This window comes from Diabrotica virgifera, chromosome 8, assembly GCF_917563875.1.
Source record: "Diabrotica virgifera virgifera chromosome 8, PGI_DIABVI_V3a".
Lineage (NCBI taxonomy): Eukaryota > Metazoa > Arthropoda > Insecta > Coleoptera > Chrysomelidae > Diabrotica > Diabrotica virgifera.
Genome location: NC_065450.1, coordinates 129398317 through 129421543, shown reverse-complemented (window position 1 = coordinate 129421543; position 23227 = coordinate 129398317).

Here is a 23227-nt window from a genome sequence, read left to right as displayed (position 1 = left end):
TCGTCCATTCTTCTTCGTAATTCATTCACGTAATCCTCACCAGCAACATCTTCTCCAGGTCGACATCCAAACTCTAGATCACAGGGTAGACGCATCTCACGTCCAAAGACGACTTTTGTTGGTGTTTGCCCAGTTGATTCATTAACAGCAGATCTATAGGCCATTGCGAAGAACGGAAGGTACTGGTCCCAGTCTCGTTGATGATTGGACACCATCTTTGTCAAATACTTGCCGACTGTCCTATTCATACGCTCCACCATTCCATCCGATTGCGGGTGATAGGCCGTGGTCCTTGTCTTCTTCATGCCTAGTTTATCACAGATTCCTTGAAATAGATCGCTCTTAAAGTTCCTTCCTTGGTCACTATGGATCTCCAGAGGTACTCCAAATCGGCTGATGCAGTCTTTGATTAACACATCTGCAATAGTGGCGGCCTTCTGGTCTGGAATTGCGTAGATCTCCACCCACTTCGTGAAGTAATCCATTACCACCAACATGTATTTGCATCCATTGGCACTTTCTGGAAATGGCCCGGCAATATCCAAAGCTATTCTTTCAAACGGACTTCCAACATTGTACTGTCTCATAGGAGCCTTTCTTTTCCGGTAGGGCCCGTTACTTGTAGCACAGGTAGTACATTTCTTACACCAGTCCTTCACATCGTCGGAACTATTCATCCAATAAAATCGTTCCCGAATTCTCTGAAGGGTCTTCTTTACACCAAAATGCCCTCCTGATGGACTGTCGTGTAACTGACGAAGTACTTCGGCTACTCTGCTCTTTGGAATCACCAACTGTGTTCTCCTCACCGAACCATCATCATTTTCTATTACTCGTTTAAGCAAGCTCTCTTCCAAGATAAATGAGTCCCACTGGGCCCAATACGTCTTAACTACTGAGCCTAGGCTTGATATTTCTTGCCAAGATGGTCGACGATTTTCTTCTTTCCGTTTTCGAATCTTCTGTAAAACTGGATCTTTTTCTTGTTCTTCCTTGATCTTGGTAGGCGTCCACTCGTCATTGACCACTGTTGTTCTTAGTACTGCTGCTTCCTTTGACTCTGTTTTGTTGCAATGGGAACATTCTGCTGGACACGGTCTTCTAGATAGAGAATCAGCGTTCCTGTGGCTAACTCCGGCCCGATGCTCGATCTTGAAATCATATTCTTGAAGTCGTTCAATCCATCTGGCTATCTGACCCTCTGGATTCTTAAACTGCATTAACCATTTAAGGGCGGCATGGTCGGTTCGGATTAGAAACTTCCTTCCGTAGACGTATTGATAGAAGTGTTCCACTGATTTTACTACTGCTAGAAGTTCACTTCTCGTGACGCAATAATTTCGTTCAGGTTTTGAAAGCACTTTACTAAAATATCCAAGGACTCGTTCCTGTCCTCCTTGGATCTGCGACAGCACTCCTCCAATTCCCACATTGCTTGCATCCGTATCTAAGATGAACTCTCCTTCTGGCAGTGGATACCCTAATATTGGCGCTGTAATTAAATGCCTCTTCAAAGTTTCAAAGGCCGTTTGGCAGTCTCCATCCCAGCAATAATCCCTTGCTTCCTCTGTAAGTCGCGTTAATGGCTTAGCGATATCTGCAAACTTCTTAATGAATCTCCGGTAGTAAGTACATAGTCCCAGAAAACTTCTCACTTGATGTTTATCAGTTGGTTCCGGCCATTCCTTAATGGAATCGATTTTTCCTTTGTCCACGGCCACTCCTTCTTTGCTGACTATATGGCCTAGATAATTGACTTTACTTTGAAATAGCTGGCATTTCTTGGGGTTTAACATTAACTGGGCAGCTTTAAGTCGATTAAAAACGTCTTCTAAATTCTTCAGGTGGTCTTCAAACGTCTCCCCCAAAACGATTATGTCGTCTAAATACACCAGGCACGTCTTCCAAGATAACCCTCTCAACACATTTTCCATAAGCCTCTCAAATGTCGCATTAGCATTACAGAGTCCGAACGGCATAACGTTGAATTCCCATAATCCAGATCCTGTCGTAAAGGCCGTCTTCTCCTTGTCCACTGGATCCATTTGTACCTGCCAATACCCAGACTTCAAGTCCAACGTAGAAAACAATTTACTTCCAGCCAGTGTGTCCAACGTGTCGTCGATCCGAGGCAGAGGATAACTATCTTTCTTGGTAACATTGTTCAACAAACGGTAGTCCACACAGAATCTCGTAGTTCCATCTTTCTTCTTGACCAGGACCACCGGAGAGACCCATGGGCTCGTAGAAGACTCTATCACCCCGTCTTTCTTCATTTCTTGAACAATCCTTTCAGCTTCCTCTCTCTTTGCCTGTGGTAATCGAGCTGTTTGACGAATTGGCCTAGCGGTACCAGTGTCAATTTTATGTTTGACAACTGTCGTTCTTCCTGTCTTTCCTCCTTTCGGTACGAATATATCACGATATTGCCTAAGAAATTCCCTTAATTTTCTTTTTTCCATTTGATTTAGAGACTGGCCTGCAACTGCAACCATTTGGTCGAACTTGTCGTTGGAATTATCTGATGTTGTTGTCTGACGGATTATGGACGTCACGGGTACACAAGTTCCTACTTTTGTCTCCTTCTTGATGGTCACTGGGTAGTCATTGACATTAATCAATCTCACGGGAATTTCTTTAGCAGAAGTAACCAATTCCTTTCCAATTATGATTCCTCGGCCAACCTCCTCGTCGTGGTTCCATGGCTCCATCATAACAGGCGTTCCTTCTTCTACAGTTCCCTGTAGCCGCGCTACGATGATCGTTTCACTCCTCGCAGGCACAACTGTATCTTCTTTAATGGCTGCTAGCACAGTTCTGTCATCATGTGGATGAAGAAATACCTCCTCGTTGCCAACTTTGATTACCCTATTCTTAAAATCCAATTGAAATCCATGCAAATTCATTACGTCCATTCCTAATATAACATCTTCTTCGATGTCTGCAACTATGACAGTATGGACGAACTTTTCTGCTCCAATCCCTAATTGTATCTGGATTTCTCCATGGGTGTTGGCGTTTTCACCTGTGGCAGTCCGCAGTCGCAACCTCGTTAGTAAGAGTTTCTTACGGCTGTTTATAACTGACGGTCGTATAATGGTCCTGGTTGCTCCGGTATCAACCAACAATGTATACTTTTTACCATTTATTTCTCCATCTACATATACACTATCTTCACGGCATTTCAAAGAAGCTATTAGTATTAGACGGTCTTTAGAGAAGTTCTGAGTCGAGGCTACCCCCCTAGGGTCTGTCCGTTCTCTTATTTCCTGCTGGCGAGTTTCTTGATTTGCGTTCTGACTTAAACTCCGTGCGTGCCCATTTTCGCCACAACTGCAGCAATTCATGGTCTTCGTTTTCTTCGATGTAATGCCTTTCACCATATTTACCAGCTGGTCAAGTTTGTCTTCATCCTCTTCTTCTTTCACAGTTCGAACTGCACTGTACTCACCAGAGGCCTGCGTAGCTGATTCGAACTCGAGGGCCGCGGACAATACATCGACCAGCGTCTTGTGACGAGCTAATCGCAGTGTTCTCTGCATTTCAAAATCGCGAAGACCATCGATAAATGTTTGAACAGCCAACATTTCCATCATGTCTTCGGGAGCTGTTGGATAAGCAAATCGTACTAGCCTGGCAATATCTAGCTCATATTTTTGAAGAGCTTCATCTTTCTTTTGTCGTCGGTTTTTAAGCCGCGCCTGATAGAAATACTCCAAATGTTCGTGCCCATAACGCATGTTTAGTCTCTTCATAAGTTGTTCAAAATCATTCGTCTCCTCTACAGCTATGGTCTGGAGTACATCCAAAGCCTCTCCTCGAAGAGCAATAACCAGATTTACAGCTTTGTCTTTTTCGGACCATCCGTTCGCTCTTGAAACTGTTTCAAACTGTTTCTTATAACTGTTCCATGATGACTTTCCGTCGAAATTTGGCACCTTAACACGAGCATGACCTACACTCCCTTCAACTATCGACCGTGGCTCCAACTTGTATTTGGTTTCATCATCTTTAATATCTGTTAAGATGGGTTCCACCACTTTGTCCACTTTTTCCGTTTCCTCCAGTTTCTTTTCTATTTCCTTGATCTTTTCTTCAAAAGTAGATTTTAGGGACGATATCTTGTCGTCAAAATCCGAAGTGACTTTAGAGATCTCGTTAGTCATTTTGCTGTCAAGGGATGAAATATCACCCGAAACTTTCTTCTCTAATGATGCAATGTCTGTCGAAACTTTCAAAACATCCGAGGAAACTTCGGAAATTTCACTAGAAACTTTTTTCTCTAACGATGTGATCTCTGTCGAAACTTGGGAGATTTCACTAGAAACTTTGGTCTCCAACGACGTAATGTCTGTCGAAACTTTGTTCTCTAACGATGTAATTGACGAAATCAAAGCAGCATGATTGTTTTCAAACAAATAGGTTTCTGGATCTTGACCCTCTTCCTGAAGAGCGTTCTTTAGACGTTCGACTAGATCAGCCTTTTTCCCAGTAGAACTCAGGTCCCTTTCTTCCAATTCAAGTCTCAGGTCTGCAATTTTTAGCTTAAACAAGGTAGACATGATCACACACTTTATTTATTACGATTTATATTTTATTTATTTTTAAAGTATCCTCACTTCTGCACCATTTTGTTACGCGATTGACTCTACTATTTTATTTATTTATATCTTTAGGCACTAAGTTTAATTTAAATAAAGGAAGACTTACTTATATTATTTTATTTACATCACTTATTTATTTTAATAATTACAAATAACACCAACTAACACATCTAATTTATTTACAAACTCAAATTTATGATTTAATTAACTAAACATAATAATTACGATAACTTAATAAATACATTTCACTAAATCCGATTCGAATACAATTATATCACGCGTCGCGGCTCGTTCATTGACTGACTGGCCTGTGCTCGAATTCCTGTTCTTAAATACTCTGACAGCGGTCGTCTCGAATCGCCGTGGAAGGTCTGGCCTTTACTCGTAACGCCGAGAAGATTCAAGAATAACTAGGCCGGGTTGTGATGCGTCACAATATCTTTTAAAAATGTTTTGGATATTTTTAAATATTTTAAATATTTTTATTAGGTTGAAAACTTTGACTTTCATTTAGCAGATGTCGCTAGGCACCTAATCCATAACGTCAGTTGCAATGCGGGGATAAACTCTCGGAGTTTCGTCATTTGGAACAGAGAGCAGCAAACTTATGCCTCTCTGATGATGACTCCAAATAGTGTCGAAAATCGTCGATTTAGAGTGCTGGTCTGCGCTTCCTGTTCTATGTGAAAAATAAGACAGTTTTGCCTTCGCATTGCAACTGAATAAAGATGGTATACATTTTTATTTTATTGCTTTTTAATTGTTAATGCAGCGCCTATGACAGGGCGGGCGCTCGGACTGTCGCGCGTCTGGACCTCGATTTTTGACCCTTCGCTTCGTCATCGATCATTCGCTATCTGTACACTAAACAGATACGAAGCGAATACGTTCGAAGGGTCAAAAATCGAGGTTCTGGGCTATATTATAATAATGTATATCGAACGTTCTCATACTTGTTAAATATACATACGTTTATGGTAACCATGTTTTTTAGTTTTTATAAATCAATATGGTTTTTTGATGTTTATTATAATTTTTGGAGGTATAAATACCAATTAAAAAATTAATAAAGCGTTCAAAATTTTACAAATGTGTAGCAAAATTAATTTTGTTTTATTTTTTATCATTGAGATCTAAAAATTTTTAATATTAAAATTAAATTTAGTAATTTTTAAGAATAAAATTTTAAAGTATAATTTGAATGCAAAATCTCCAATATAAAAAATAGAGTGCTATATCAGCGATTTTGCATAAAAATTATACTTTAAAATTTTAATCTAAAAAATTACTAACTTAGATCTCAATGATAACCAAAAAAATTAATTTTGCTACATATTTGTAAAATTTCGATCGCTTTATTAATTAACTATTTTTAATGGGAAATAAGCCACAATTTTACTAAAAAAATGATTTTATTAACTTTTCGACGTCCAAATCGGATGACTTCTTGAACCTTATTCTGGGGTGTCTCACGAATGTGATTATGTAAAAAAAATCTCATGGGCTTATTTTTTCCAACGAAGCAGCCGTTTTCGTCTTGTCTAAATGTAATAATTAGGAAATGTCTAGTATCGGTCGATGTATTTTATGAAGTTAATATTATATTGTCCTTCACATAACATTTCGAACATTTGTACTTATGGTAGTGGTCTTTTCGGGCCGCTGATCACAGTTTAAAGAAGCAGAAGAAGAAAAAGAAGATTATTAAGCTTCTTGACAAGTGACGTCCGCTCATCACTGTTTTTTTTCTGTGCCTGTACTGATCACAAGTGGTTTCCAAATAGTTTTATAAAAATTATTAGAAAGTGTTTAAAATACAACAAAAGTCATCAGAGAATAATTATGTATCCCGAAAGAGGCGGAAATATGAAAATTTGCAACAGAAACTGGTAGAGTTAAGGTATTTATATGATATTTTTGGGTTTTATCCCAAAAGACCAAGTTATTTATAAGATATTTTTGAATTATTTTATGTTAGATAAATTAAATTATGTGTGAATAGATCGAACTATAAATATTTAATATTTACGAAATGACAATTTTAATCAAATTCAAACTTGGGGTCCTATTTTGTTGTTATCAATATATTTTCTCTGTTGTCATAGTTACTATATCTCGCCTTCTTCCCTATTCGAAATACTCAAAACGTCAATAGTATTTGTCAAAACACACAGAGATGTAACAGGCGCTATGTTGCCACACTGCTCTGATTTTCCTATTAATGTTTATTTTGTAGCAAAATGTCCGACAGACATGATATTATGCAAAAATTTATATTGTTTGTGTCAATAAGGATAACTTAAGGTAGCCCAAAGTAATACAGACTAAATTATTAGGGGTTTAACAATAAAATTATAGCCCAAAGGTTTAAAATAGAACAAAATAAAGGGTTTACCAATAAAATTAGAGCAGGGGTGTTTTTAAGCAGCCCAAAAAATCTTTATGATTATTTGACCTGCCTCTATTTTTCAGAGGTACTCTACAGTAGTCCAGAAGTTTAGAATAGAACAAAATATATTAGTTTAACTGCTTTTGTAAATTTTACTTCGATTTCACGTTACAAGCAAGTTTACTTGCACTAAATTATTTGTTTGGTTTTGTGTTCAAACAATAAAACTAGAGCAGAGGTATTTTTTAGTAGCCTAGACGATCTTTATGATCATTTTATCTGCTTCTATTTCTCAGAGGTATTTTTACAGTAGCCCAGCAGTTTGGAATACAATATAATTATATTTATTTCACTACTTTTGTAAATTCTACTTCGATTTAAGATTACAAGCAAGTTTAATTACACCAAGTTTATTGTTTGGTTTGTCTTCAAACAATAAAATTACAGCAGAGGGTACTTTTTAGCAGCCCAGACAATCTTTATGATTATTTTATCTGCTTCTATTTCTCCGAGGTACTCTAATGTAGCCCAGAAGTTTAGAATACAATAAAATGTATTTATTCAACTACTTTGTGCACATTTTGGCTAGATTTCATATTACGAGGGTAGTAAGTTTACTGCTTTCATTAAATGTTTGTTTGGTTTGTCCTCAAACAATAAAACTAGAAGAGGGTACTTTTTTTTAGTAGCCCAGAAAATCTTTATTTTGAGCTACTCCTATTTCGCAGAGTTACTTATAGTAGCCCAGAAGTTTAGAATAGAATAAAATATATTTAACTACTTTTTGCACATTCTGCATTGATTTTTATCGTCTACCTTGATATTACAAAGTTAGTAAGTGTACTTACAATAAATTTTTGTTTGGTTTTGTCAAAAATATTAAACAAAGATACAAAATCAGCTTTATTAAGTCATCTCGAAGTCATTACGAAGCCACAAAAGACCACTGTTTATCCAAAAACTGTACCACAAAGCCAAGCTGCTGTTTCCACTCAGCATCCATCAAGAGTTCTTTCAGAATCTAGCAACTTTAATCAGCAGCGTTTAAACTTCAATCCAACCTTGAGCAGACCAAGATTTGGACAAAGTCAGTACTCAAATGACCCTCTACTAGCATCGAGATACAAACAATCGAACAGACAGCAGTACCAAAAGCAAATGAGAACAACCAGGATGTCATACTAAAGGTCAATAAAAATTAATAGGGTAATATTGCTAACTGTATTAAAATATGGAAAGGGATTACTTCAGATAAGAAAGTTTTAAGTTGGGTCTAAGGTTTTAATATTTTATTTAAAACAACGCCCTCTGAAGAGAGAGCACCAAAAGTTCTCATAGACCCAAACTGGTCGTATGACCAAAAAAAAAAAAAAAAAAAAAAAAATACTTGAAAAGTAATTAAAAATTACTATTTCTCCTTCTTCACATACAAAAGGACAATTTATTTTTCGTAGTTTTTTGTGCCCAAAAAGGACGGAAATCAGAGATTTTGTTTTGAATTTAAAACAATTGAATTGCTTTATAGAAGCCACATATTTTAAGCTGGAAGACTATAATAGGTCAGTCCTCAAGCTCATTTTCAAGGGTTATGGCAAAAATAGATTTAAAAGTTGTCTATTTTGCTATTCCTGTTCATTAAAATTCTAAAAAATATTTAAAATTTAAGTACAGAACTTTTTTATATTAATTAAACTGTTTACCGTTTGGTTTGAATAATATCTCGGCTTTTATATTTACAAAAACTTTAAAACCAGCCCTAAATAATCTAATAACAGGAGGCTTTACTTTTGTCAATTTTTTAGAGGACCATTTACCAATTTCAAAATCATATTTAAAATGTAAAGAAAATATTGTTTAAACATTTTCTATGTTTTTCTGCTTGGGATTTACTATAAATAAAAAAAAAAGGAAAAGTATACTTTCACCCACACAAAATATAACTTTTCTTGGTTTTATGTTTGATTCGAACCTGATATATTTTGCACCTGCTGACAAAAAAAAAAAAAAATATCTAATAGTATTCAGAACATCAAAAATAAAAGTACATGTAAAATATGATCATTTGCAGCCTTAATCGGTCAGTTTGTAACAGTTAGTCCATTTATGGAAGTTAAATATGGAAAATTATACTAAAAAAATATATATATATATATATATATATATAAATAAATAAAAAAGAAAAGTAGCCTATTTCTTAAACTAATAGTTATAACACTGAAATGACCATACCTAAATACTTAAAAACGATTACAATTGGTGGTTAAATAACAAACCAATTAGTGAGCAAAATATAAAATAATCCAATTATGTACTTGAAATATTTTGCGATGCATATATCTTTTAGCATGGCGGGTATGCTGCATTGATAACAAAACTCATGGTTTTTGGAGTCATGAACAACAACTACATATAAATGTACTTCAGTTACTAGCAGCATATAGTGGCTTGAAATCCTTTTTGAACGAATATAGGAATTGTAACATTTTGCTAGGAATAAATAACGCAACAGCTGTGTCTTGCAATAACAAGATGGGTAGTGTACAGTACTCAACATTTGCAGATAAGTTTAATAATTCTGTGAAAATAGGAATTTAAAAATTATTTTTGCATCTATAACAGTAAAAAAAAATGCTTTTGCCTGACTCGGAATCAAGATCTTTAAAAATTGAAACAGAGTAGGTATTCTTTAAGTGATAATTGTGTTACTATAATTTTTGAGCAGCTTCTTATTCCAGAAATCGATATGTCTGCCACATATCCTAAAAAAAAAAAAAAAAATGTGCAAGGTATGTAATTTTGAACCCTGACCCCGGATCAGAGAAAGCCAATGCCTTAACTCTAGATTGGCATGGAATTAAATTTTATGTTTTTCAGCCTTGGTACACAACCTTTGACAACAACACCTTACACAACCAAAAAGATAATTATGGACCTGATAAAAATTTAATCTAGAATTTTTATTTGGGCTTTTATATCCAGGACATCCTTTGGGTTTCCATATTCTTGTCAGGCAAGCTTTTTAAGAAAAGGCATTCCTGAGGATTCGATCCCAACTATTACAACAAATCACTAAATCTGTATGATACAGTTTTCAAGAGATGGCGACGGTTTAGTATAAAATAGTAACCATTTTGCTTATGAATTATCAAATTTTAATTTTATTAAATCTATCGTAGAACAGGATTATAATTATAGCTCGTATAAACATTCACAGTGCTGCATTGGCGTTGATAGAAGATATCCTAGAATATTATAAAAACATTTTTAAATTTTTTTTACAAATGTATATATAACCTCAAACCTTAATTGCCCAAATATTAATTAACTTGGGACCCTCTACCAGTATTACTTTATTTAGAAACATTATTTCGTCTCACAAGTCTTTCCCTGAAAGATCTTACTTACAAACTTGTAATGTTGATTGCACTCACTTCAGTTCAGAGGTTGCAAATCCTGTACCTAATAAAAATTCAGAATATTTTCATGGATCAAGATAAAATTGACATTTTGATATAACATAGGATAAAGACTTCCCCAAAAAATAATAATAATAATAAATAAACAAATAGCAACCTATTTAAAACAAAAAACACAGTTGAGAGTGTTTAGAGATTTCTAAAACATTCGTCCTCAATCGGAAGACAATTTGTTTATAACTAAAAACAAAAAAAAAAGAGACGTAGAAAGCAACATCTACCCAGGCGTTGAGTAGATGGATATAACATTTTTTTAAATTAAAAATATAGACACTAATATTTTTGAAGTGTATAGTGTCAGACATGCATCTACCTCAGCGGGAGTTAGAACTGGATTATAGAAGATATTAGAGAGACGGCGAGATGGACAGAAAATTCTCAAGTATTCAATATTTTTTATAATAAACCTCTAGCAAAAGATTACGGACTCTTTGCAAAACCGTATTGTCTGGTGAGTCCATGTAATTGTATGTAATTGTAATTATATTACATGTGTAGGTTACTAATATTAGTAAGAACATTAATTTTCTTATTATGTTTATTTGTACCTGGTTGAAGGTACACATCTCATATAATTAAAATATAAACATGAATCTTAATTAATAATTGCTCTAATATGTTAGTTAGGTATACATATGTATATATTTTGTGTAAAGTTTCTAAAAAAAAAAAAAAAAAATTACTAAGTACTATTCATTTTTGGATTGCAATGTACTTTTGTTTATTTATCGCACAATATTGTTTAATCTTTCAACAGCCTACCATAAGTACAAATGTTCGAAATGTTATGTGAAGGACAATTAATTGATTGGTTGACTTACCTGTTAAGGAGGGACAATCATAATTGTCCTATCTTACATTTCGAACATTTGTACGCTCCCCCCCATTGATCCTTTTGAACCCACCCATGTCTTGTGCGATAAAAATATAAAAAAAAAACAGTGATGAGCGGACGTCACTTGTCAAGAAGCTTAATAATCTTCTTTTTCTTCTTCTGCTTCTTTAAACTGTGATCAGCGGCCCGAAAAGACCACTACCATAAGTACAAATGTTCGAAATGTAAGATAGGACAATTATGATTGTCCCTCCTTAACAGGTAAGTCAACCAATCAATTAATTGTACATTTATAATGTAACTATGTTATAATGTACCTATTTAACACAATATAACTTTATAAAATAAACACAATATAAGTTATAAATTCCAATAAACACGACGAATGCCACTGTCACTGAAAATGATAAACGTCAAAATTGATAGTAAACAAGGTATCAAAGACATGCCATATTATTTATCCTTTTTTAACTTATTGTGGTTTCTATGGACAATCGATTTAATTTTTCGATACTACTTGTAGTCGCAAATGAGACTACAGCATTAGTAATCATCATTGGTGTTCGGTAAAAGTTGTAGGTAAAATACCTACAAAGGAATATTGCCTTACGAAAAGCAATTCCTACAAAGCAGGCAATGTAAAATGCAGCTTTTTTAATACAACAATTTCAAATTGACATGCAAAGGTTGATATAAAAAACTGTATATCTGACAATGTTGAAGTTTTATTTTTGAAATTAAACTGTTTAAATGCTTTTCATTAATTCGTTGAATGATATGATATAGTATGTACTCGTAACATTTTCCGATTTTATGTTCAATGCAACAAGGTTTTTTCATCAAAATGCACACTAAAATATACTTTAGCATCAGAATCTAGTTTGCTGTTTTAAAACATGAAATATCTATTAATTGATTTACAGTTTATTCTGAATTAACACAAGATTAAATGGAAAAAATAGTGGGTACAAACCATTTACATAGTATGAAATCCAATTACTTATTTAAATGACAAATAAAATAAATAACTTATGCGATGAAAGTAACATTTAATGCAATATAAGGAAATAGGTCTAGCAGGGGTGGGAAAAAGCCGGCCTGCGGGCCGGATCCGGCCCTTTTGCTTACTTTATCTGGCCCATTGAGAAATCCCGCAAGCAATTTTTTTAAGAGCGTAATGCATTCATTTTTTCGAATCCTGAGAAAACTAATAAGTATTTTTGAAAAATTTAAACGAAGAATGAAATATTACATTATTACCGAGGGCCGAAAGTCCCTGAAAACTTCTATAATGTTTATTACAAAGGTGAAAAAAAAGAGAAAATTTAGTGTGATTTTTAATTTCAAATTATGTCTTTCTCCTGTTAATAATGGTCAAAAGTTCTCTGTTCCTTTTCCATTCTGTGCAACACCATTTCGTTCGTAATATGATCGGTCCATGGTATTTTCGTAATTCCCCTAAAAAGCCACATCTCAAAACCTTGCAGCTTTTTCATTAAGTCAGCATTAACAATCAAATAAAGAAGAAGAGAGTGGACATAACATTTTAATTATTATCCCGTTTTTTATAGCGTTCTCCGTCTTCCGGTTGTCAGTTTCCATCTTCGTCCATCGTTGTATTCGTCAGGGTGAAGGTTCCTTTCCGACATTGCCGCCTAGCCAGGATTGTTTCGGCGTTCCTGTCTTCCTTCTTTCCCTTGGCGTCCATTTTAAAATTTATTTTGGCAACCTGTCGTCGTCCATTGACGTCGTACATGACTATACCAGATCAGTTGTCTCCTTTGAATTTCGTCTATGATGGTTGACTTGACATAACATTTTACCATCCGATATTAGATTTGCAGATTGAATCTTTGGTTACTCAGAAATTTCCTTATCTTCAAAAAGTCTGCTCTTGATTACTCTACCCTTGATCGAATTTCTGAAGTTCATTTTTTATCTGGATCCTTGTTATGGCTTAATAATGGACCATAATATTATAAATTTCATAATTTTACTGGGAACAAAATGTTCGCATGTACCGGGTATCCCAATAAGAATGGCTCCCGGCCATATCTCAGGAACCGTTTATAGTACAGCTTTGAGAAAAAAATATTTATAACAAAAGTTGCCTCGGGACAAGCCTGGAAATTATTGTCATAATTGTAGGTCCACCGCTAGAGGGCGTAATTGAGTATCAAAAATTAAAAAATCAAAATTTTACAAAATTTACCTAATGAAAGGGCACTGAGAAGTCCAATCATCGTATTCTTCATAAAATTCTGCGCATATTTGATTTCACAAGTTTAAGTCTACCTTTGCAAGTAAGAGGTGGGGGTGAATGGGAACCTTGTTATGAAAAAATGGCTGTAAAGCCGGTTCTGCTAAATTGAATTTTGCATACTTGGTCTTGTTGAAAACAGCTCTTTTTCGTCTTATTTTCGAAGTAGCCTAATATCTAAGTAATATGCAAGTTAGGAGGCGTTATTTAATTATTTTCAGAAATATAGTTTTCTTTAAAAAAAATATTAAATAAAAATATGCATTTTTAATCATGTATTACAAAATTAGACCAAATTAGCAACATAATACCGAAAACCGCATGTCGATACCTTTTTTCTATCTCGAGATATCTTAAGAAATGTGTAAATTGTTACTGTCACCGGTAAACGAGGTTAAGGAAAAGTAGTGTGCTATGGAAAAACAAATAAACATTTTCCAGATGTAAACGTATATAATTAATTAAAACAACAATAAGACAAACAACACTATAAAATATAATAAAGAAATAAAAGCAGCTACTTAGTCTTAGTGACTGCCTAAATGTTCAAATTGTCCATCATTTTCGATGCAAGCATTTACTCTTTCAAGAGTAGATTGAATAGCAACAGATTTAATTGTTTTAGACTTTTATTTATGGGGACGGATTAAAGACCTTGTTTTTGCCACTAGGCCCACTACGCGAGAAAACATGATCTAGAATCTAGAGAATACGAAGCGCCATTTAAAGCATTGCGAAAGCACAAATTGAGACTGCAGTTCAATCTACTCTTGAAAGAGTAAACGCTTGCATCAAAAATGATGGGCAACAATTTGAACATTTAGGTCGTCATTAAGTAAGTAATTATTGCTTTTATTTCTTTATTATATTTTATAGTGTTGTTTGTCTTATTGTTGTTTTAATTATTTATATACGTTTACATCTGGAAAATGTTTCTTTGTTTTTTCCATAGCACACTACTTTTCCTTAATTTCGTTTACCGGTGACATTAACAGTTGTTTAAAATTTACACGTTTCTTAAGATATCTCGAGATAAAAAAAAGGTATCGACATGCGGTTTTCGGTATTATGTTGCTAATTTGGTCTAATTTTGTAATACATGATTAAAAATGCATATTTTTATTTAATATTTTTTAAAGAAAACTAGATTTCTGAAAATACTTAAATAACGCCTCCTAACTTGCATATTACTTATTAGGCTATTTCGAAAATAAGACGCTTACATTGACGAAAAAGAGCTGTTTTCAATAAGACCAAGTATGCAAAATTCGATTTAGCAGAATCGGACTTACAGCCATTTTTTCACAAGAAGGTTCCCACTCACCCCCACCTCTTATTTGCAAAGGTAGACTTAAACTTGTGAAATCAAATATGCGCAGAATTTTATGAAGAATACGATGATTGGGTTTCCAGTGCCCTTTCATTAGGTAAATTTTGTAAAATTTTGATTTTTTAATTTTTGATATTCAATTACGCCCTCTAGCGGTGGACCGAGGTTAACGTTTGTTATAAATATTTTTTTCTCAAAGCTGTACTATAAACGGTTCCTGAGATATGGCCGAGAGCCATTCTTATTGGGACACCTGGTACACACCAGAAGAACAATTTATTATTATGCTTTAAAATGATACTTATAGAATTTTCATCAAAAAAATTTCTTGGACAGAGAAAAACCTTCACCAAAAACTTTAGCGTACATACTGGGTCTAGTCCTCCGGCCCGGGAGACATTTTGAAAATTTCATTTTGGCCCGCGCTTAAAAGTATTTGCCCACCCCTGGTCTAAAGTATATGTTTAAAACGTCCAACTCCAATGTCTATGAAAGTTTGTAACTGATATTCAAATGACCGAGTTATATTTCATATAGGCCTGGATCCAGCGTACCAAAAAAATTTATTAATAGCAAACTGAAAATTTGTTAATAGCTTAACGGTGTCTAGTCGGACAAACTTTGATATATGGGAACACTGGAACAGGGGAACTTTTAATTGTGGAACGTGATTTTTATTGTGGAACGTTTATGATTGTGAAAACTAGTGGGCTGTTTTTAAGTTTATTCCATAGCAAACTTATATAATATATAGCTAACCTATATAATATATGAAAAACTGTTTGTCCGACAAATATGTTGAGCATTTTAATAAGTCCGACACGTAGAACATGTCAAATGACAGAAATGATGTTGGTGGTACATAGCAGTCTGATTTTTGCATGAGAGTTTAATGAAAGGGTAACAAATCAATTGGAAGTTCAATACAAGTTCCGACAAAATACATAAGACATTTTCGTAACCTGACGTTCGAAACCTATAACCTGGCAAACAATTAAAACTTTCCCTGTTCCAGTGTTCCCATACATCAAAGTCTGTCCGACTAGACTTTTCGGTTTCGGTCGGTTTAAAATCGATTCTTATCTTTAACAACCGGAAAAATCGATTCTTGCAGAGTACATACATAAACCGGTAGGTTTTTCCCATCTCCACCACCTAGAGCTAGAGCCTAACCAAGTTACAAATATCTCTCCTCAAGGATAATAGGATTCCTTTTACAAAATATGTACCTTTAGGTTTAGCGGTTCCCAACTGCCATAAAATTTTATGTAGTTAGTGCACGAGTTCTGTTATTTTTTAACATACCTACGTGTTCATTTTGATTAACAAATGTTAAAAATAGTTTACGAGATCTTGGAAACAATCAATTTGCATTTGGTAATTTCAAAGAACTATAACTTTTTGTGTGCACCTTTATTCTATGTAAAATTAGATTCAATCATGCTATTTTTGTCTCCAAAATATGTGGTTGAATTTATGACCTACCTTTTTATTACACTTTGTTTATATGACAATAATACAACTGAAAGAATATTTAAAAAAATGTAACAAAGTACAGCATGCGGCAAAATCAACAGTACTGAAATGAATATTAAAATGTTTATGATTATTAAAAATATGGACGGTTCAGAATATAAGTGAACCAAGTCCACCTAAGCTAAGTTGAAGCTGCAGAGTTTTAAAGTGAAAGCTTCGTCATAAAATACCTGGTTAACATTTTTAAAAGTATGCATATTTAATTCAAGGAAACTTAGACATTTACATTGCTTTTATTGTTGCATGTTACCTATTTGGTGAAGGTTATAGTGTTATTAACTCGTAAATGACAAAAATGGACTTGTTCACTTGTTTTCTGAGCCCTCGATATATCTAGCATACATGATGTAGCCTTGCAAACACTATTCACGACGACGCACGTTCCCATAAAACATATGATAAAGATACCCTCTGGCCAGTGACTGATCCACGGGGAGGGAAAATGAGATAATTTCTTATCCTAACAAGGTTCAAAATTAAAGAAAACAAGCTGAAAATGCGAGCATTATCTATTATGAAAATTTCTATTATGAAAAGTTGTTTAGTATTAAATGCTATGTTTTAATATGCAATTATATCCTAATTTAAATATTGTGAACTATAAAGGTACTCTACTCTCGAGCGAAATTCATATTTTTTGACATACCTCGAATAAAATTGATAAAATTTGATATATGATGATTGCATCTTAGATTTTAGACCATGCAGATCTTTTTATGAAGAATAACTTTTCTTCGTAAAATTAATAATAAAAGAGTTATGAATTAACAAGCTTTAGAAGGATGTACAAGTAATTGCATATTAGAAAATAGTTTTTAAGTCCAAACAACTTTTTATAATAACACTTTTCAATATTGTGAAAAATAAAGACACTTTAATCTTGATCGAACTTCATATTTTTTGACATACCTCGTATAATATAGATAGATTTGATATCTAATAAAAATAAATAAATACAAAATAAACAGTTTTCCTTGAAAATAGTGAAGTGTAATTTAACATTACATTAACATAAATAAATAAAATTTGTTTATCTGACATTTCAATTTTATGTTGACGTTTAATTGCGTCGAACGAAAACAAAGTAGAGTTGACGTTTCTATGTCGGAAGAAAATGACAATTTAAAGGAGGCTTGTGACGTCACAATGACGACTTTGAGGTCGGATATCTCGAAAATGGTTAGAGATAGCGAAATGCCGTTTTCAGATTTGGATTCAGAAGACAAAACTACATAGGAATCCATCGCTAGGTGGCCTCTAGATATTTCAGGAGCGGCAACGCAATAACACACACACTTTTGACAACCCAATAAACACCCTACTTAGGAAAATTAAGGGAACTTAATGTATGTATGTCTGTTATGTAATCTGAGTTTATTTTTTTTATGTATTATAGTTTGTTTTTCATTGGAAGTTTTCCCTAAGGCAAATTTCCCTTCCCAACAAACCTATTCTCACGGACAAAAATATTGCATATTTTGTAATTACCTTATGAAATAAAATTTTTTGTGGTGCCCCCAGTGTCATAGGAATAGGATTTCTTTTACGAATGTGATATTTTGAAATATCATATAAATGGTATAATTGGATTTATATTTGGGCTATATGATGGCCAATGTAAGTTTTAGATTGAATCTCATCGAGGTAAGTATTCACTATTCTACCGAGATGAAGACCTGCGCCATGGTGCATTAACACGAATTTGTTATCCAATATGGCTGGAAAATGTCAAAACATAATCTTCTAAAATGTTTTTAATGTACAAGTCAGCTGTCATTCACCCAATCACCTCCACAAGTTCGGTATCTCCTTTCCAAGAAATACCACTTCATAGCACTATGCCGCCACCACCAAAATTAACACTCTCTATGAGGTTACATCTGGCATACCGTTCATCATATGAAAGCAAGATTTACAAAACTTCATCTACAGAAGTGTTAGCGAACAGTATGTCAGTTGTAGCCTCATACAGAGCGTTAGTTTTGGTGGTGGCGGCATAGTGCTACAGAACAGTATTGCTTTGAAAGGACATACCGAACACGTGGAGGTGATTAGGCGAATTAGTTCAGAGAAATAAGGAAAAAAAATATCCTGTTCGTGACACAACCCCCTCCAGGCCTAAGCCAAATTTTTTGAGTAGTGTGGACATCATATTAATAACCTATATGTTTCCTGCAGCCGATTTTGATGATATACATAGCTATAAACTATATAAATGAAGATCAAAAAACGGTAAATTTTTGGTTTTTTCGTCTATAACCAAAAAGTTAAGTATTTTAAACAAATTTGAGAGTGAGAAACTCATAAACCGTATAAAATGCTTCAATATGGCGTTCGCTGAATATGTCTATCCTTATTGGTTGCTTAGAAAATTACAAAATAAATAAAAAAATTTGAGTTTTTACAAATATTCATAACTTATGCAAAAATTAACTTAGAACGTTCTTATTACACGGAATGCTGAGACTTCTGGTTCTTAAAACATACCCTAAATTTCGAACCAATTGGTCAAATAGGTTAAAAGGTATTTAATTTGTTTATCCCAAATTATTTTTTTTGCAACGCTATAAGTCAGAAAATGATGAAGTTACAGTAATACTTTGGATAGTATATGAAAGAAGAATATTTATACTATTAATTTAATTAAAAAAAAAACACAAAAAATAATTCTAAATACTGCAAAATTATTTTGCAAAAACATGTGAATTAAGAATAGGGGGGGCTAATTTCGCCCCTAAGTGTCCTAGGACAATTGTTTTTCTTTATAAATGTGTATAAAAATTCAGTCTTTCCAAATATGAAAAAATAATTTTTCTACAACCACTATTCAAAGTGCACTTTTCTGCACGGTTTTATGTTAGCAAACTTGATATTTTCTCACAGTATAAGATATTTGACATTAGTGTGCAGAAAAGTGACGTTTCTGTGCCGCAAAGTGACGTTTCTGTGCCGCAAAGTTCTTTTCTGCACAGTTGACTACCTCATTCTGAGTAACGTTATATTCTGTTTACATCCGTGGACTACCGCATTCTGAGTAACGTTATATTCTGTTTACATCCGTGGTTAAACTTTAGAGAAATATATAACCTATAAGACAATTATTATATTTAACTATAGCATAGAAACTAAATTATGGATGTTGCAACTGTTTTATTTTACAATTTTATTCTTATTAAACATTTTATAATTATCAAATAACCAATAAGGATTTAGCAACCTGTGCAAGAGTCGTCGAATGAAGTTGGTTTTGTGTAAATCCGTGACTGCATAAATATAATGTCAATAATGTGTAATAATTGTTTAAATTTAAACAAATTAAGGCAGTGCATTAATTTTTTAACTGATTTCTGTGCAATTTATTTAGGTATAAGGAATTTAAATTGATTAGTAGGTATTAATTAAATACAGTTTAAAATTTATCACATAGGTACCTATTATAATTAATCGTCGTTTGGAAATTGTGATTTTTATTTTTAGGAAAAACTGTGCTTGTAGAAAAAGTATAGTGTGAAACACGTGCAGAAAGGTAATTTCTTACTCGTTTGAATTGCGGCACTCGCTTGCGCTCGTACCGCAACTTTTCAAACTCGTGAGAAATTAGTACCTTTCTGCACTTGTTGCACAATATACTATTTTCTACGGGTAACGGTTAAAAAGTTATTCTAATTGTTTATAAGTAAGCAAAGAATCGACGTGTTTTTGCAAAATAATTTTACACTGTTTAAAATTACTCTTTTCATTTTTTTTAATTAAGTCAATAGTATAAGTGTTCTTCTTCCATGAACTGTCAGAAGTCTTACTGTAACCTCATAATTTTCTGACTTGTAGTGTTGCAAAAAAAATGAATTTGGGATAAACAAATTAAATAACTTTTAAACTATTTGACCAATTGCTTTGAAATTTAAAATATAATTTAAGCACCAGAAGTCTCGGCAATTCGTATAATAAGAAGGTTCTAAGTTAATTTTTACATAACTTATGAATATTTATAAAAACTCAAAATTTATGATTTATTTTGCAATTTTCTAAGCAACCAATATGATAGACATATTCAGCGAACGTCATATTAAAATGTTTTAGACGAATTATGAGGTTCTTACTCTCAAATTTGTTTAAAATGCTTAACTTTTTGGTTATAAACTGCGCGTCATAGAAAACGGGCACCCTAAAAAATGGGTAATTTTTGAGGTTGCGTATCTCCTAAACCTGTTGTCCGATTTAAGTGATTTTTGGAATATCTTATAGCCTTATTCTTTGTTAATATCCCTGTAATAATATTTTTGCTAAACAGGTAAATTTTCATTGTATACCGGGTGTACGAATCAAACTGTGTTTTTTTCTCAAAGTTCGCAACACCCTGTGGAATATCCTAGCATTTATAAAATACTGAAATTAAAACCCAGCTATAGCCTCAGGTTTTCTCAACATTCTTTTTTTTGATTCATTCGCTTAAGTTGGATTATACAAAATTTAGGTACTTTAACAATTAGCCATGTTCTTTTTCAGTACAGGGTGCTTCTAAACAAGTGCGACAAACTTTAAGGCGTAATTCTGCATTAAAAAATAATGACAGTTTGCTTTATAATCGTATGTCCGCAAATGCTTCGTTTTCGAGATACGGAATGTTGAATTTTTCTTACAAACTAACGATTTATTTATTGCTTTAAAACTGGTTGAGATATGCAAATGAAATTTGGTAGGTTTTAAAACGTAGTTATTGCACATTTTTTGACATACAATTAAGAATTTTATATTCACCATTGGCGTGCATACGGGTAATATTTGATTGGTCATATTACCCGTATGCACGCCAATAGTGAATATAAAATTTTTGATTGCAAGTAAAAAGATTCGAAATAATTATCTCTTAGAACCTACCAAATTTCATTTGCATATCTGAACCGGTTTTAGGGCAATAAAATAAATCGTCAGTTTGTAAAAAAAATTCAACATCCCGTATCTCGTAAACGAAGCATTTGCGGACATAAGTTTATAAAGAAAACGGTCATTATTTTTTTTTGCAGAATTGTCCCTTAAAGTTTGTCGCACTTATTTACAAAATACCTATACTGATGAAAAACATGACTAGTTGTTAAAGTACATAACTTTTGTATTATCCAACATAAGAGAATGAATCAAACAACAGAATGTTCAAAAAACCTGAGGCTATAGTCGGGATTTAATTTCAGTGTTTTATAAAGGCTAGAATATTCCACAGGGTGTTGCGAACTTTGAGAAAAAAAACCCAGTTTGATTCGTACACCCGGTATACAATGAAAATTTACCTGTTTAGCAAAAATATTATTACAGGGATATTGACAAAGAATAAGGCTATAACATATTCAAAAAATCACTTAAATCGGACAACAGGTTAAGGAGATACGCGACATTAAATATGACCGATTTTTTAGGGTGCCCGTTTTCTATGACGCGCAGTGTAGACGAAAAAAGCGAAAATTTACCGTTTTTTGATCTTCATTTGTTTATAACTATGTATATCATCAAAATCGGCTGCAGGGAACATATAGGTTATTAATATAGATGTCCATACTACTCAAACAATTTGGTTTCGGCCTGGAGGGGAATGTGTCACGAGAAAAATCTTATTTCTCTGGACTAAATACCAACTGATATGTACATTGAAAACATTTACGAAGATCGTGTTTTGCAAGTTGAAAGCCATATGGATGTGCCATATTGGTGTCACTTACTTTGATGAGACTTAATTTAAAAATTATACTGGCAAGCATAAAGCCCAGATCAGATTTAAATCCGATTATAGCATTTATATGGTACTTTAAAACATCGCATTCGGAAAATAAATCCTATTCCTATGATAGAGGGGGACTAAGGATAACAGCACAAAAAATTTCATTCCACATGCATAATATGCAATATTTTTGTCCGTGGGTATATTATGTATATTATATTTTAGTTTACATTATATTTTAGTAAAATATATATTGCAAAATTAGTTCATCAGAATATGAATACGCGAATTTGTCGGTGAGCGGCTCACCAGGAAGAAATTAGTCATAAGTAGAAAAAGGATATATTTTTTACTTAAATAAGTAAGTGTGATAGCTTACAATCCAATATAAATGATAAATATAACGTCGCTCGAATTATCTCGAGTGTGCACAATTTGGTCAGTTTATGCACGTCTAACTCGTCGAGTTAACTCGAGCGTGCACGTTAAGGGGTTAAAGCATACATCGATTGTAAAAGAATGGGATATATGCCTTCATTGTAGTGGTAATTATTTGTAGATATATTTTTATCAATAATTTTTTTTGGGCCAACGATGAGTTTCAATTGAACAAGCCTCGTATAAAATATACGTAATCAGTAGACCCATTTGTACGTTTCGGTGTTGGGCCGTTTATAATACAATTCATTAATTTCAATATTTTACAATCTTCTGAGGTGTCCTACCTCTTAACGGACTCTCTCCATTCCTTCCTATTGGATGCCATCTGTGTTGCTTCCTGCCAAGTCTTACCCTTTACTCTGCAGTATCTGCGAGATGTCACTGTTCCATTCTTTAATGGGTCGAGTGCCTTGATTGAGTCGAGTATCGGTTTGATTTTGAGTCTTTCTCTTATTTCTTCATTTCTGATTCTATCAGTTCTTTTTAATCCGGTCGTTCTGCTGAGGTATTTTATCTCTGCTGCCTGAATTCTGCTCTGCTGTCTTTTGTTTAATATCCAATTTTCTGCTCCATATGTCACACTAGGTCTATATATTGTTTTGTATATTGTCATCTTGGTCTTTGTTGATATTTCTTTGTTATTAAG